General features: G+C 38.5%; 1 protein-coding gene across 2 annotated transcripts in view; it reads right to left on the reverse strand.

Moving 5' to 3' along the window:
• The window catches only part of Rab30 (RAB30, member RAS oncogene family), a 107,108-nt gene that overhangs the window by 56,279 nt on the left and 32,536 nt on the right, over positions 1-18,293 (reverse strand). Inside the window, exon 1 of one of the 2 annotated variants that reach the window (XM_087212242.1) lies at positions 14,956-16,973. The exons of the other annotated variant lie outside the window; for it this stretch is intronic. The gene's annotated coding sequence lies outside the window, so the exon portion shown is untranslated. Of the gene's footprint in view, positions 1-14,955; positions 16,974-18,293 lie in introns of those variants that run through there. 2 annotated transcript variants of the gene reach the window in all.

An 18,293-nucleotide genomic window follows, 5' to 3' on the forward strand; every position in this document is an offset into this window, starting at 1 on the left:
TCTTTGCAGATCAAGTAGATTTCAAACCAACACTGATTAAGAGAGACGAAGAAGGACACTACATCCTTGTAAAGGGAAGAATCCAAGAGGAAGAGATGACAATCATAAATATCTATGCACCAAACACTAGTGCACCCAACTATATAAAACAAATACTAACTTACATGAAAAGTCATACAGGCACTAATACAATTGTAGTGGGGGACCTCTACACCCCACTGTCACAAATAGATAGATCAACTAGACTAAAAATAAGTAATGAAATACTAGAACTCAATCGAACTCTTGAACAAATGAACTTAACAGATGTTTACAGAGTGTTCCACCCCATAAAATCAGAATACACATTCTTCTCAGCTGCACATGGGTCGTTCTCCAAAATAGACCACATACTCACACATAGAACATGTTTAAGTAGGTGCAAAGGAACTGAAGTTATCCCCTGTATATTATCAGACCATAGTGTGATGAAATTGGAGATCCATAGCAAAAGAAACTCAAAAAATTTCATAAACATGTGGAAATTGAACAACACACTTCTGAATAATGAATGGGTCACAGAGGAAATTAAAGAAGAAATCAGACAGTTCCTTCAATTAAATGACAATGACAATACAACATATCGGAATCTATGGGACACAATGAAAGCAGTCTTACGAGGGAAATTCATAGCAGTGAATATGCATATTAGGAAAACAGAACGAGCCCAATTAAATAACCTGATGCTGAACCTCAAGCTTCTAGAAAAAGAAGACCAGGACAACCCCAAAGCTCATACAAGGGAGGAAATTAGAAAGATCAGAGGAGAAATCAATGCAATGGAGACTAAGAGAATGATACAAAAAAATCAATGAAGCCAAGAGTTGGTTCTTCGAAAGAATCAACAAAATTGACAAACCCTTAGCCAACCTTGTCAGAAAAAGGAAAGAAAAGGCCCAAATCCATGCAATTAGGAATGAAAAGGGTGAAACTACAACAGACCCAACAGAAATCCAGAGGATCATCAATACCTACTTCCAGAACCTATACCCCAATAAGATGGACAACACAGAAGAAACGGACAGATTCCTAGATACATATGAATTACCAAAGTTGAACAAAGAAGACCTAAAAATTCTGAACAACCCAATATCAACCAATGAAATTGAAAATGTAACTAAAACTTATCAGCTAAGAAAAGCCCGGGCCCTGATGGCTTCACTGCTGAATTCTACAAGACATTTAGAGAGGAACTGCTGCCACTACTGTTTAAACTCTTCAATGAAATTGAAAGGGAAGCAATACTCCCAAATTCATTCCTGGAAGCAAGCATCACCTTGATCCCCAAAGCAGAGAAAGACCCAACTGAAAAAGAGAACTATAGTCCAATCTCACTAATGAACATAGATGCAAAAATCCTTAACAAGATACTGGGAAATAGAATGCAGAAGATCATCAAGAAGATCATACACCCTGACCAAGTGGGATTCATCCCAGGGATGCAGGGATGGTTCAACATACACAAATCAATCAATGTAATATGCTGTATCAAGAGAGCCAAGGACAAAAACCATATGATCATCTCCATAGATGCAGAAAAAGCATTTGACAAAAGCCAACATGCATTTATGATAAAAACCCTACAAAAAATTGGAATAGATGGTCTTTACCTCAAACTGATAAAAGCCATCTATGAAAAACCAACAGCCAATATCATACTAAATGTTTAAAAACTGAAATCCTTCACACTAAAATCAGGAACAAGACAAGGATCTCCACTATCACCACTCTTCTTCAATATAGTTTTGGAAGCATTAGCCATGGCAATTAGACAAGAGAAAAAATAAAAGAAATAAGGATAGGAAATGAAGAAGTCAAATTGTCATTCTTTGCAGATGACATGATCCTCTATATAGAAGACCCCAAGAACTCCACCAAAAGTCTTCTAGACTTAATAACCAAATTCAGTCAAGTAGCTGGATACAAGGTCAACACACAAAAATCAATAGCTTTCCTCTACACCAATGACAGACTCACTGAGAGAGAAATAGGGCAAATAAATCCTTTCACAATAGCATCCAAAAAACTGAAATACCTAGGAATCATCCTAACAAAAGAAATCAAAACCTCTTCTCTGAAAACCATGGCACTCTGCAAAGAGAGATTGAAGATGATATCAGAAAATGGACAGACATCCCCTGCTCCTGGGTAGGAAGGATTAATATAGTGAAAATGGTCATACTTCCAAAACTGCTATATAGATTTAATGCAATTCCAATTGAGATCCCAGCAGCATACTTCATAGACCCTGTATCTCTCACCATGCACTAAACTAAAATCAAAATGGATTAAAGAACTAAATATTAAAATAGAAACTCTGAACCAGTTGGAACAGAGGTTAGGTAGAACCCTTGAAGACATTGGTGTAGGAAAAGATTTTATGAACAAAACCTCAGCTGCCTGTGAACTAGCACAAACAATCAATAAATGGGATCTCTTCTTATTAAAAGGCTTCTGCACAGCAAGAGAAACCACCAGCAGTGTGAAGAGACAACCCACAATGTGGGAAAAAATCTACACCTGCTCTTCCTCAAAGGTCTACTATCTCGAATCTATAAAGAACTTAAAAAGATCAGACCTCCCAAATTTAAAGACCCAGTCGAAAAATGGGCAGCTGAAATGAACAGACATTTCTCAGATAAAGAAGTAGAAATAGCAAATAAATACATGAAAAAATGTTCAACATCACTGGTCATTCGAGAGATGCAAATGAAAACAACGCTGAGATTCCACTTCACTCCAGAAAGAATGGCTGCTATCATGAAATTAACCAACAACAAATGCTGGCAGGGCTGTGGGGAAAGAGGATCCCTGCTCCACTGCTGGTGGGAGTGTAGACTGGTGCAAGCACTGTGGAAATCAGTATGGAGATACCTCAAAGAACTAGGACTGGAAGTCCCATTTGACCCTGCTATTCCACTGCTGGGGATCTTCCCCAAAGAATTAAAAGAATCATACCACAGTGATATATGTGCACCCATGTTCATAGCAGCACAGTTTGTAATAGCTAAAACTTGGAAACAACCCAAATACCCATCAACTGGAGACTAGATAAAGAAAATGTGGTTTTTTAATAAAATGGAGTACTACTCAGCCATAAAAAATGAGAAATTAGAGACACTTATAGCTAAGTGGATGCACATTGAGGCAATACTCTTAAGTGAAATAAATAGGACACACATGAATAAATACAGAATAGTTTCTCTGGTGTGAGAAACTGAAAGTGTAAATAAGGACTAAATGTATAATAGGTAATGTGAAATAGGAAGAAAAGGGGCAAAGGGGAAGGAAGTGGGAGGGCTAGGGGAAAGGATAGAAGGGAATGGGATTAATATGAGAAAATGGAAAAATAGGAACAAAGTCTTTGTAAATAGGGAGGACTGGAGGGGTTGAAGGGAGGGCTGGTCAAGGGTGAAAAATAAGAACCAAGAGAGAATATGTAAAGGTACAAATTTCCAATGGTGAATGTCATTATATTGTATACCTAAAATGTACCCAATGATTAGAATGAATAATCGATAATGTAAAATAAGAAGAAAAGGTCCAAAGGGGTAGGGGTAGTGGGAGGGGCAGGGGAAAGGAAAGAAGGGAAAGGAAAAATGCTGAGAAATGGAAAAAATGGAAATAAAGTCTTTGTAAATAGGGAAGGGTGGAGGCGGTGAAGGGAGGGCTAGGAATGGGGAAAAAATAAGAACCAAGATGCATTATGTAAAGGTACAATTCCCAATGAAAAATGTAATTGTGTTGTATACCTACAATGTACCAATAAAAGAATTTAATACAAAAAAAATGAATTCTATTTTAGGGAGGGCAAGGGAAGGGGAAAAAAAAAAGAACCAAGATACTCATGTAAAGGTACAAGATCCCAATGATGAATGTAACTGTATTTTATACCGAAAATGTACCAATAAACAGTGGAAAAAAAAAAGAATTCTATTTTAATATTTAGGTCTTTGATCCATTTTGATTTTGGTTTAGTGTACGGTGAAAGATATGGGTCTAGTTTTAATCTTTGGCCTGTGGAAAGCTAGTTTTTCCAGCACCATTTATTATAGAGGTTATCTTTCTTCCATTGAAGATTTTTGGCTTCTTTTTCAAAGGTGGCTGAGTGTGCTTGGGGTTGATTCTGCATCTCCTAATCTGTTCCATTGATCCTCAGGTCTGAGTTTTTGCCAGTCCCATGCTGTTTTTATCACAGTAGCTTTGTAGTACAATTTCAAGTCAGGGATTATGATTCCCCCTGCCTTGACTTTGTTGCCCAGAATTACTTTTGCTATTCTAGGTCTTCTGGTTCCAAATGAATTTTAGGATTGTTTTCTTTAATTCTGTGGCATATTCTCTTGGCATTTTGATCAGGATTGCATTAAATCTGTGTACCAATTTTGAAGGTATGGCTATTTTCACTATATTAGTTCTTCCTATCCAAGAACAAGTGATATCTTTCCATTTTCTGATATCTTCTTTGATCTCCTTTTTCAGAGTGTAGTTTTCAATGTAGAGGTCTTTTACTTCCTTCATTAGATTAATGCCTAGGTATTTCACTTTTTGGATGCTATTGTGAAAGTTGTTTCTCTAATTTCTCTCAGTGAGTTTGTTATTTGTGAACAGGAATGCTATTAATTTTTGAGTGTTGACTTTGTATCTAGCTATGCTACTGAATTTGGTTATTAAATCTAAAAGTCTTATGGTGGAGTTTTTTGGGGTCTTCTATGTAGAGTATCATGTCATCTGCAAATAATGACAATTTAACTTCTTCCCTTCCTATGCTCATTCCTTTTATTTCTTTCTCTTGTCTAATTGCTCTGGCTAATGTTTCCAGAACCATATTGAATAAGAGTGGTGACAGTGGACATCCTTATCTTGTTCCTGATTTAAGAGTGAAAGCTTTCATTTTTTGTCCATTTAGTATGGTGTTGGTTTGTTATATATGGCTTTCATCAGATTGAGATAAGGACCATTTATTCCAATTTCCTGCAGTTTTTGTCATGAATGGGTGTTAAATACTGTTGTTTAATGCTTTTTATGCATCTATTGAGATGATCTTATGGTTTTTGTCCTTGGCTCTGTTAATATAGTGTATTACATTTATTGATTTCCATAAGTTGAACTATCCCTCCATCCCTGGGATGAACCTACTTGATCATGGTATATAATTTTCTTGATGTCTTGCTGCACTCTGACAGTATCCTATTGAAGATTTTTACATCTATGTTCATTAGGGAGATTGGCCTATAGTTCTCTTTTTTTTGTTGGATCCTTCTCTGATTTTGTTATCAGACTAATGCTTGCTTACAAGAATAAATTGGGAGTATTGCTTCCCTTTTATTTTATTTATTTTATTTTATTATTTTATTAAACAGTTTAAGAAGTAGTGGCATTAGATCTCTAAATTTCTTGTCAAATTTAGCAGGGAATTTGTCAGAGCCTGTGATTTTCTTTGTTAGTAGGATTTTAATTACATCTTCAATTTCATTGACTGATACTGGTTTATCTTGAATTTTTCTATCTTCTTGATTCAGCCTTGGTAATTCATATGTATCTAGAAATCTTTCCATTTTTTCTGTGTTTTCCATCTTACTAGAATAAAGGTTCTCAAAGTAGGTATTGATGATCTTCTGGATTTCTACAGGATCTGTTTTGATTTTGCCCTTTTCTTTGCTAATTGCACAAATTTGAGGGGTTTTTTTTCCTTTTTTGATAAGGTTTTGATGGGTTTGTCAATTTTATTTAATCTTTCAAGGAACAAACTTTTTGATTCATTGATTCTTTGTACAGTGGACCCTCAAGTTATGAGTGGCCTGACATATGAACAACTTGGGTTACAACCAGAATTTTAGTTCTAATTTATGACCAAAGTCTTGAGTTATGACCCAAATGCTGGCCACTTGTGCTTCTAGATGGTGTCAGGTACAGATTTAACCCTTAAAGAGTTCTGGGGCTGGGGATTTAGCTCAGTGGTTCTGGCGCCTGCCTTGCAAGTGCAAGGTCCCAAGTTCAATCCCTGGTACCAAAAAAAAAAAAAGAGGGCCGGGGGTCTAGCTCAGTGGTTATGCCACCTGTCTCAAAAGCGCAAGGACCTGAGTTCGATCCCTGATACCAAAAGAAAAAAAGAGTTCTGGAAAGAACATTAAAACATCCTTTTCTATATGGATTTAATTGAGAAATCCTGGACCCATGTCTTTCTCTAAGGATACTGAGATCTTTCTATATACAGGAGAAAGACTTGGAAGACTGTGTAGAGGACCCTGCGTCTTCAACTGATCAACTTGAGTTACAACCAGTCCTCATGAACGAATTCAGTTCATAAGTCAAGGGTCCACTGTATTGTTTTCTTAGTCTCAATTACATTAATTTATGCTCTGATCTTTATAATTTCCTTCCTCGTATGAGCTTTGGGCTTCGCTTGCTCTTCTTTTTCTAGAAGCTTGAGGTTCAACATTAGGTTATTTGAGCTCACTCAGTTTTTCTGATATGGGGATTCACTGCTATAAATTTCCCTTGTAGTACAGCTTTCACTGCATTCCATAAATTCTGATATGTTGTACTGGCATTATTGTTTAATTGTAGAAACTAATTTCTTCTTTAATTTCATCTATGACCCACTGGTTGTTCTGGAGAGTGTTAATGTCCACGTGTTATGAAGTTTTTGTGGTTTCTTCTGCCATTGATTTTCAATTTTATTGCACTATGGCCTGACAAAATGCACGGGAGAATTTTAATTCCTTTTCATTTACTTAAGCTTGTTCTAGGATCTAGTATGTGGTCTATTTTGGAGAATGTCCCATGTACAGCTGAAAAGATTGTGTATTCTGATGTTGTGGGGTGGAACACTCTGTAGACATCTACTAAGTTCATTTGTTCAAATCTGTGGTTCAGTTCTGATATTTTTTTGTTGATGTTTTTGTCTAGTTGATCTATTTGTGACAGTGTAGTATTGAGGTCCTCCATTACAATTGTATTAGTGTTTATTTGATTTTTCATGTCCATTAATATTTGTTTTATATAGTTAGTTACACTGGTATCTGATGCATATATATTTGATTGTTATCTCGTCCTCTTGGATTGTTCCCTTTACAAGGACTTTCTTTGTCTTTATTAATCAGTCTTCTCTTGAAATTCACTATGTCTGCAAATAGAATAGCTACCCCTACTTTTTTCCAGGTTCCTGTCCCAGGGAGTAGTTTTCTATCCTTTGACTTTCAGTTTATGAATTTTTGAATTAAAAGTGTTTCTTGTATTCAGCATATTGTTGGATCCTGTTCCTTGATCCACTCTGCCAGTATGTTCCTTTTGATTGAATTAATACAATTTCATTGACAGTTATAACTGATATGTATTGACTGCTTCTTGTCATGTTATTTTCCTGTTCTTGGTTCCCTTTTTCCCCTCTGTTTAATTACTTGCCTTGCCTGGGGGATTCACTCTCCTGGGGTTCATAGAGTTGTAATCCTCATTATCTCTTTCTAGAGTGTCCTTCACAACATTTTGGAGGGCTGGCTTGGTGGTCATGGATTTCTTCAGGTGTTCTTTGTCATAGAAGTATCTTATTTTTCCATCAATTTTGAAAGATAGTTTCGTGAGATAAACCAATTTGGGTTGGCAGTTGTTTCCTTTTAGGGCTTGAAATACTTCACTCCAAGCCCTTCTTGACTTGAGCGTTTATGTTGAAAAGTCAGCTATGATTTTGATGATCTTTCCTTTATAGGTGATTTGTTTCTTTTTTCTAACAGCTTTTAATATTCTATTCTTGTGTTGAATTTCTGGAATCTTGACTATTATATGCCTTTGTGTAGATTTTTTTTATCATGGCTAATTGGAATTCTATATGTCTCACTTATCTGTATGTCAAATTCATTTTCCATGCCTGGGAAGTTTTCTGCCATTACTTCTGTGAACATTTTTTTTTTGTCATTTGCACTATCTCCTGCTTTTTCATCAACTCTGATAAATTTTATATTATTCTTCTTTACATTATCAAGCAGTGTTGGATTAATTTTGTGGTCCCTTGCTATTTTCATAAAATCTTTCATGATTGCTAACTGCAATCCTGTCTTCTATATCTGATATTCTGTCCTCACATTGGCTCATTCTGCTGTGTATACTTTCAATAGAATTTTTGATCTCCTGGATATCTGTTTGAATGTGTTTCATGGATTCCATTTCTTTCCTAAGTTGGGTGTTCATGGCATTCATCAGTTTTGCAAACTCCTCAATTGTTTTTTAATCTGTGTCTGCTCTGGTCTCACTTACCATGTCTTTCATTATGTTCACCAACTCTGTAGTTATCTAAGAAACTATTTGTGATTTGAGTTTTTCTAGAGCCTCATTCATCTGCTTTGGTATTTCCATTGTTACCACTTCAGAGAGTTCAGGTGGGTGGGTTTTGAATTGTGCCACCTCATTGTCCCCTGGATTTGCCTTTGGCAAGCTGGAAGTTTGGGGTTGCATCTTGCTTAAGTATCTTCTCATTATATATATATATATATATATATAGTTTAATTCCTGGGTTGATGCTTATAAATTCCTTATGGCAGGTAGCTTTATTGATATAGAACCCTTAGGAAATGACTACTTCTCAGAGATGTCTTCCAGGTGTAGCAGGCTTTCGGATTTTGAGGCCATTGTAAGATTCTACCCTCTTCAATTTATGGGGGATGAGAAGTTGCTGCCTACTTGGCCTAGCCTCTGCTTCTAGCCTATAGTATTGTTTATGACCTTTAGGCAGTTTCAATCTTGGCATACCAGGAAAAACAACTGATTAGAACAATTATGTCACCTTGACTAAAGTAGTAACAAGAGCATCAGCAATAACAAGAGCATCAAATACAGCCTAAAGAATGACAAACTGTGGTAACTATTAATTTTCCACCTTTAAACATTTGAACTGTATTTGTGGTTATGTAACAAAATCTAAAACAAACCAGAAAATTATATACAGTAAATATGCCCTCAGTATGGTGATTTTATAGCTAAGTGGATGCACATTGAGGTGATACTCTTAAGTGAAATAAATAGGACACACATGTATAAATACCAAATAGTTTCTCTGGTGTGAGAAACTGAAAGTGTAAATAAGGACTAAAATGTATAATAGGTAATGTGAAATAGGAAGAAAAGGGGCAAAGAAGAAGGAAGTGGGAGGGCTAGGGGAAAGGATAGAAGGGAATGGGATTAATATGAGAAAATGGAAAAATAGGAACTAAATCTTTGTAAATAGGGAGGAATGGAGGGGTTGAAGGGAGGGCTGGGGAAGGGTGAAAAATAAGAACCAAGAGAGACTATGTAAAGGTGCAAATTTCCAATGATGAATGTCATTATATTGTATACCTAAAATGTACCAATGATTAGAATGAATAATCGATAATGTAAAATAGGAAGAAAAGGTCCAAAGAGGTAGGGGTAGTGGGAGGGGCAGGGGAAAGGAAAGAAGGAAAAGGAAAAATGATGAGAAATGGAAAAAATGGAAATAAAGTCTTTGTAAATAGGGAAGGGTGGAGGGGGTGAAGGGAGGGCTAGGAATGAGGAAAAAATAAGAACCAAGATGCATTATGTAAAGGTACAATTCCCAATGAGAAATGTAATTGTGTTGTATACCTACAATGTACCAATAAAAGAAAAAAAAAATATGGTGATTTTACCCTCAGGGGAGAAAACTTAAGAGGAGGTAAGGGGAAAAAAAGAAAAGAAGATAAAGAGATTAGAAGCAAGCCTGGAAGACAAAGGAAAATTACATAAACTTTGGGAAGCTGATGAAGATAGGAGGAAAGAGAAAAGGAAGAAATAAAAACAAGAACAGAACAAACAACAACAAAAACTAGAAACAATGTTCACACTCATATAACAACAAAATCAATCAAGAAAAAAAACAAGATTAAAAAAAAGAAAACAAATGTCCCCTTCAAGGTGTGTCTCTGCTGTCACTTGTAGACAGAGTGGGCAGACAGATGCAAGATCCATGTTGATTAATCCCAGCAAGTCAACCGTAAATTTACAGTGTGATAGTGGATAATCCCACCAAGTCTGAACCTTTCATTCCACTGAAGCTCAGACTGGTTTTGCAACTGGATTTGTTCAGCCTGCAACACTCCATGTGCCTCCTGCCAGCGTGAACTTGACTCCTTGACCTCCTGCCAACTTGAACTTAGTTCCACCTCACCTTGACACTGGGATACTTGCAGCTGCTCTGAGTTCCAAGGTCATTTGGCCCCTCTCCAAGATGGCTACCAGCTCCCAACAAGCATCTGAATCCAAATAACTCATCAGCCACTGCAGTCCACTGTGTCCACTGCTCCATTCCACTGGTATGTTTCTCTGTAGAGCCTTCTGGGGTCACCAATAGTCACTGTACATCTGCAGGCTTAAGCAGTGAGTCAGGACACAGAGAGAAAGCGCCACTTAGCACCTCCTTCTTCTGCACTGAGGTTTCTGTCTTCACTCTCTCTGCGGGCTTCAATTCTTACTTCAGATCCTTGCTGGGTGCTGGGGACCCACCTTCCTTCTTCTCTTCCTCACATTCCCATATTCTAGCATCTGGACACCAACTCTCAGAGAGGGTGTTTCTCTGCTGTTCACTACTCCATCTTTTTGTTTTGTTTTGTTTTGTTTTCTGAGACAAGGTCTTGCTGTGTAGTTCAGGCTGGCCTCAAACTTGTGGTGATCCTCCCTCTTGCCTCAGCCTCCAGAGTGCTGGGAGTACAGGTATGTCCCACCTCCATTTAAAGGAAGAAAAGTTTATTTTGGTTCATAGTCTATAGAGGTTTCAGTACATAGTTGGCCAGCTCCAAGGTATTGAGGAATGGCAGAGGGGTATGGCAGAAGAAGCTTGCTTATGGCATGGCATAAGCAGAAATAGAGAGACAGAGATTGAGGAGGTAGGGAGGTATACCCTTCCAGGCCACACCCCCAGTGACATCCCCTCCTCCAACCTGGCTTCACCTCCCAAATTATATTTAGCTATAAACTCATTAGTGGACCAATCCACTGATGAATAGCACACACCCATGATCCAATCACCTCACAAAGGCTCCATCTATGAGCACATGAGGCTTCAGGAGGACATCTAGACATAAACCATAGCACACTGTTATGGACTGAATTGTATCCCCCCTAAAATTCATATGGTGCAGCCATAACTAACTCCTAATATCTTATAATGTTCTCATATTTGGAGATATGGCCTTTGGAGAAGTAATCAAGTTAAAACAAGGCCATTGGAGTGGCCCTAATCTAATCTTGTCAGTGTCCTTAACCACTCACTGGTCTAATTATTTAAATACAGGATGACCAAAAATTGCATATTTTTCATTAATTTTTGTAATATAACAGAAAATATAGAAATAAAAGTTATCTAATTTATTCAATAAAAATCAACTGGTTGAAATAACACCTGCTCAAGCAAAGCTTAGGATAGTCAGTACATAAATGCATTGCCCAAGTGACACTTGGGGTAAACTGTTAAGTGGTTAAAGAACAGGAGATTAGAACACAGACAACAGAGATACAAGGGATATGGGTGCAGAGAGGGACAACCATGTGAAGAGGCACAGGACTGCAGCCATCTGTAATCCAATGAGAATGGCCCCTGGAAACCAACCTTACTGGCATCGATCCTGGATTCCCAGCCTCCAGAACAGTGAGAAAAATTTCAGTATTTAAGCCACCTAGTCTACACCATTTTGTTATGGCAATTCTAGCAAACTAAGTAGACTATCCAGATCAAAATCAGGCTCATATATTACATTCAGTTCCAAGGGGGTTGTTTTGTTCTGTTTTTTCTTTTTTGAGACAGTCTTGCTATGTTGCTGAGGCTACCCTTGAATTCCTGGGCTCAAGCAATCCTCTTATCTCCTGAATAGTTGAGACTAGAGGCATGTCCCACTACACTTAGCTCTGGTTCTATTTCTTAAATCACTATATTTTTTTCATGCTATTGATTTGTCACAGAAGCCAAGTCAGTTGCCCAATAGAATGTTCTATGTTCTAAATGTATCTGTTTGCTGCATTATAGTGTAATTCACTTCCCTTTCTTTCTCATCTTTCCAATAAACTAAAGTTAGCACTAGAGGCTTGATTAGGTTGAGAGGTCAATTTTAGGGAAATATATTCTATCACTGGTACTGTGTACTCTTTTTTTTAACCTGATAAAGAGTGCCCAGGCACACTTGCTCCAGATTCTCTCCTGACTGTGTCTTGACCATGTGCTGAAGAAGCACCTGCTTGCTTCCTCCTTGCTGCCGGTCTAGGTTAGTGGTAGCATTTATTTAATCCTGCAGAAGAGCTTTGCTTTGACTACTTTCTGAGCATTGGAGGTAGGCCAGAAAGAACTAGAGGTGGAAAAGAGCAGCCCACTCTCTATGCCCACATTCTAACCAAATGTCCTGCCCTCACATATCCCAGGAATGGTGAAACTTATATTTCCTGGGAATTATTCACAACTTTGCCCATTCACTTCCTCATTAGGCCCTCTGAAACCCCCAGAAGTGAAAGACAGACTAGGATCTAGAGGTTATATCTAATAGTAGCAATGTTATTCTTTTCTTACAATGCTTGCTTCTGTTTTTAAACAAATAAATTATGTATGTTTAATAGTACAAACATGGGTGGATAAACCACAAAGGAAAGTAAGGAATGAAGAACACAAAAGTCAAGATAATCATTGCTGCTGGTGAGAAGGTTATGCAAGCTGATTCTGGTTACCAGTGATGTTAATAAACTGGATGATGGATACATAATTATCATTTTAATTTTCTTCCTTAAATTATAAGTGTATATTTAAAGCACTCTGGTATGTGTTATATGTTTTATGTTAATTGTTTTTCTGTAAATAGTCCACTGTGGTTAGGATGCACAGTCTAAAGATACAGTAAGAGCAGAAAAGACTGGTGAGGGAGTTTACTCTAAAGGCAATTGGCACCTCAGGCTTACTCTCTTGGGAGTGTCATCAGGGGACATTTATACCTAAGCTCAATTAAAGTGGCCTTCTCATAATCTACCCATCAAAAATAATAGAAAAACACTTTCTTTTTACTAAGTTACCTAGGGATGAAATATCTGATGTCTTAAGCCTCTCTATGGGAAACAATAATATAGTTTTGAGATATATTTCCAGTGAGAGACATTCCAGCTTGCCCTAGAGAACATATTTTCCTCAAATTCATAAATGACACAAAGCTGGGAGGGATGCCGAGCAAATATTTTAGATGACAGAACTGGGATAGGTTGATAAGCTAGCTGGATGACAGGTCAAATCTACTCCAATTTACAATAATATCTACCATTTGTTGAGAACATATGATATGCCAGGAGCCCTACATAATTTATCTCATTTAATCCTCACAACCACACTGCAAAGCCAAGAGCCAGGAACATAATTTGCCCAAGGTCAAGAGCAAGTTAATGGCAGAATCATGACTGGAACCTAGGTTTTCTGACTCAAGACTCAATCTCAAGTGAGACTCCTCCTTCAGCAATCAGAAATTAACATTTAAAACTGAATCTTCTTTATTCTAATTCAGCCTGTCACCCTGAGAGAAGTGCTTCTAACCCCAACCTCCCTCAGCCATATGAGGGTATCAGCACCTCTCAAGAATGATCATATCTGGCTGGTTTCATGAATGTACCTTGGGGCCCTCTGGCAGCTACTCAGGAACCTCCACATGCCCTCAAGAGCAAGTCTGTCCTCAAAAGCAAACGGTAACAGTATGTATTCCCAGAGCACCTATGTCTGCCTCCTCACCTGTATTTAACACTTGGCAAAACTCAAGCTCTGCAGTTATAAATAGGCGTCCCTTCATGCAAAGATTGCTGAGCAAATCCCCTCAGCCAGGATGTTCCTCACTTTCAATTTTCTCTTGTCCTCAGGGTACAGCAAAGAAAACAGCATAAACATCTCTGGTCTGCAGCCATACCCCATGAAGCAATCTCGAAAGACAGCCAGAGAATTTTAATGAAAACCAGAAAACCGCCGGCTGCTAAGTCCAACTGTGGTCCAGTCCCAGCAGCCCTTCCCTCTGCAGTTAAGAATCCCTGAGCCAGCTTTGTCCCAAAGAGCAGGCAAGAAAATCCATTTTGCATTCAGTAACACCTTTCATAACAGCCACTTTCCTGACTATTTGGGCAACAGCAAGGTAAAAGCTAACTGCAACAAGACCCAGGAACCTTGAGAAGCACAGGGTGTGGCCACAGCAGAGCTGCACCAACAGATTATGAAACAGTCATTTTTTTTAAAAAAGAGCCTTTTCTTTCTGCCAAAGCTGTCTGCCCACAGCTGCATACAAGGCTAGTGGGGAATCTTAACAAGCTTAAAGGGACCGTATTTCAAATACTTGAGAGACAAAGGAGGAGAAAATGAGTATTTTCAGTACTTACTATGTATCAGGAGCTCTGATATCATTCATTTCACCTTCACTATTGGGTGGGAATTATAAACTGCATGTGATAATAAGGACACTAACTCAGGGAGGTTGGCAACTTGTTTATGGCACCCAATTGGCAAGTAGGGAACCAAGACTCAAAGTTCAGTATGGGTGAAGCTCAGTAAAAATGTCAAAGTCAAAATCCTGATCTATCTTGCCTAATAGGAAGAATGATCATTTACTGAACACTGGCTAAGATTTTTGCATGCATTATATCATTTAAACATCATAGCAATCAGATAAGAATCATTATCATTATTACAGGAATCATTTTCCCCACTTTACAATGAACAAAGTAAGGCTTAAACATTAAGTAACCTGGCAAAGGACACCACATCTCCAGAATTTGAACCTAGGGCTAACCCTACAGCTTTTCATCTTAAAACTCTCACCCAGCCTAACAGCCTGGAGAGGGAAACCATTTAGGACTTCATGAAAAGCATGCAAGTTGCACGAAGATTTCTGTTTTCCTTCTCAGCAGGAATCTGCACTCCAGGCTTACCTTTCAAGGGCTCCTAGCATCCTTCAGTGGAGGTACAGAACCACTGAGAGCTACTTTTCCACTTCCCCATGCACAGTGGGCTCTGCTAACCCTACCAGAGTGAAGAAGGCTACCTCCGTGATGCAGAGAAGCAGGCAGCTCCTTTCTGCAGCTGTGCTCCACAGGCCAGACAACCTCACAGCAACGCCCACCCTGACAGCTCACAGCCCCATTATGTATTCTTAACAGGAAACCATGTGCCTCCTCCTAGAGCAACTGTGATTTCCCAAGAGAGACAACTGACTATACACAGCATCCCAATCCATCTCAACAAGAAATGGGCCGCACAATGTCAGGTTTGATCATTTACATTTTGGGATCTGTGAAGGCTCTGGCCTTGGCACCTCTTGGTTACTAGGTTGAGAATCACTCAGAATAAGACTGAAACCCTGGGGTTTCAGCCAGACAAGTGCTAGCCAAGGGGTGCACAGCCATCTATACCTAGGCCATGAGCCACGCACACACAGGCACATCACACAAAAAATTCCATTAATCAGGCTGGAACGTGATAGAATTCTTCTATATATGTTCAGAATTAAACACCAGGTGTTTAATTTGAGGTGGACTGGCACCTAGTATGTGCCAGGTGTCGTATATAGCAAGTGTATTCACAGCTGATTTTTTTTCTTTTAAATTCTTTTATTGGTACATTTTAGGTATACACCACATTTACATATATCATTGGGTGCTTGTACCTGTACATGATGAATCTCAGTTCTTACTTTTTTCCCCATTACCTTTGTGCCCTTCAACCCCTCTACCCTTCCCTAGTAACATAGATTTCATTTCCATTTTTTTTCTTTTCTCATAATTTTTCCTTTCCCTTCTTTCCTTTCCCCTTCCCCTCTGACCACCCCTACACCTTTGGACCTTTTAATATTTCAAATTATCAATTATTCATTTTAATCCTTATTTACACTTTCAGTTTCTCACACTAGAGAAACTATTTGGTATTTACACATGTGTGTCCTATTTATTTCACTTCACACCTGATATTTTAACTTACCTTCACAATATTTTGTGAGGTGGACAGGATTACTATTAGATAACTGAGGCAACCGAAGCACAGAGAAGTAATGTAATTTACCTGAAATTACACAGGAAGTACCAAAGGTCAAATTCAAATCTATTTTTTTATGTGACTTCAGCACCTTTTCATTCTGTCAATTATGACTCTACTTGTTTTTCCCTCAGAGGAGAGATGACAATGCAGATCTGAGAGATAGCTACAGGATGATGAGTTTGAGGCCTCAGATGAGTGATCAGGCCAGGCCTCTCTGAGAAGTGCATTTTAGCTAAGACCTGAAAGATGAAATGGGTCACCATTCACAGAGCTAGGAAAAGAAAAGTGTGGGCAGAAGGAGCAAGAAATGCAAGGGTTAGTGGCAGGAAAATGCTTGCATGTCCCAGGAACACAAAGGAGAGCCAGGACTGAGGCTGAGTGAGCAACAGGGAAGGTAGAAGGTTTCAGAGGAAGCAGGACTTTGACATGTCCACTTTGGTGGACCATGGAAAAAAGTTAGGATTTTGTTGTAAGGGCAATGAGAAATCAAAGAAGATTTTTAATTTGGGGAATGACACGATCTCATTTGTACTTTATAGAAATAATTCTGGTGCTATGCAGAGGAGGAACAGTAGGCAGTCAAGTATCTAAGGAGAGACGATGGTGGCTTAGACCAGGGTGAAGGGTGATGGTAGTAGAAATGGATTTTATATTTGGGGATAGGTCTGAAAAGACTTGCTAATGGATTGTGATGCAATGTATTTGAGTGGTGAAGGCAACAAACTTCTAGGTTCTACCTTGAACAACTGGGTAAGAATGGCAGTGCCACGTATTAAGAGAAAGACAAGAGGAGAAGCAAGGTGCTCAGAAAATGGCCACAGCCAGGAATGGTGCCACACACCTGTAATCTTAGGACTAGGGAGGCTGAGGCAGGACAATCGCCATGAGTTCAAGGCCAGCCCAAGCTACATAGTGAGACCCTGTCTCCAAACAAACAAAAAAGAAGATGGCCACACTCTTTCTTCAGTATCATCCAAGAAGAAAAAAGAAAGTAGATCCAGTTGTATTTGTTCAGGAGAAGCTATGAGTTAAAAGGCTTGAAACTGCTTAACCTGATGAAGAGAAGGTAGCTAGGGGTTAAGAAAAAGAGGAAACTGCAAAAATCTGAAAATTTACCTTAGGAAACAGGGCTCTGACTTACTTTATGTGGCTATCGTTACCAAACTGGCTGGAAGTATGTAAGAAAAGAGTTTGGCCTGGCAGGAGGAAGAGCTGTCTCATGGTCAAAGCTGTGAAAAGTGGGATGAGCTGCCCCAAAAGTAGGTGTGGGAGAATGAGGACTTTGTTGTTTTTGGAGTTGTTAAATAAACCTGATGAACGCTTGGCTAGATGACTAGAGAGATACTTCACGTAACTGAGTGGGTAAAATATTGCTTCAAATCCTTCTAAGCCCTAGCATTCTATACTTTTAAGGTAAAATTAATCTGGCTGTTCAGGCTGGAGTTTCCCCAAAAGGGCAGAATTTCCTGGTTATGGTTTACCACTCAGAAGGCAAATAAGAACAGTACAGTATTAGCTAATTTCAGTCACTATACAGTAACTCCTATTTCACTTCTAAGGGTCATACAAGATGTTGAAAGGCTTTTTGGGTGAAAGGCACATTATGGAATTAAATAACACCATATCTGCAATTTGTTAGCTCTATGTCCTTTGGCAAATTATTTAAATCATCTGAGTCTCAGTTTCTTTCTTTGAAATATAGAGAAAAAATGTTTAATTCAGGATGTTTGCTATGAAGACCAAAGCCTCGTGCCTGATATTTTCTGACAGCTGACATCTATTACTGTACAACTATAACTATGACAAACATGTACCATGTGCATTTTCTTTTCAAAATCCTCACAACAATCTGAAAGGTAGATAATATTATTATCCCTGTTTTAAAAATTAGAAGATCAATTTGAGGAGGTTAAGTAAGAAGTTGTATAACTAGTGACCGGCCATGACAGCACATACCTGTAATCCCTGCTCTCTGGGAGGCTGAGGCAGGAGGATCCAAGTTTGAGCCCAGTCTGGGTAACTTAGTAAGACTCTTACTAAAAACTTTTTTTTTAATTTAAAAAAAGCAAGAAAGGAAAAGAAAAAGGTGTGAGGATGTAGCTTAGTGCAAAGGCCCTGGGTTTAGTATTATTTTTGTTTGTTTGTTTGTTTTTTGGTACCAGGGATTGAACTTGGGATCTTGCACTTGTGAAACAGGCAGCGGCACCACTGAGCTAAATCCCGGCCGGCCCTGGGT

The sequence above is a fragment of the Heterocephalus glaber genome, unplaced genomic scaffold, assembly GCF_053883595.1.
Source record: "Heterocephalus glaber isolate CG9 unplaced genomic scaffold, H.glaber_assembly_v1.0 deba00001429, whole genome shotgun sequence".
Lineage (NCBI taxonomy): Eukaryota > Metazoa > Chordata > Mammalia > Rodentia > Bathyergidae > Heterocephalus > Heterocephalus glaber.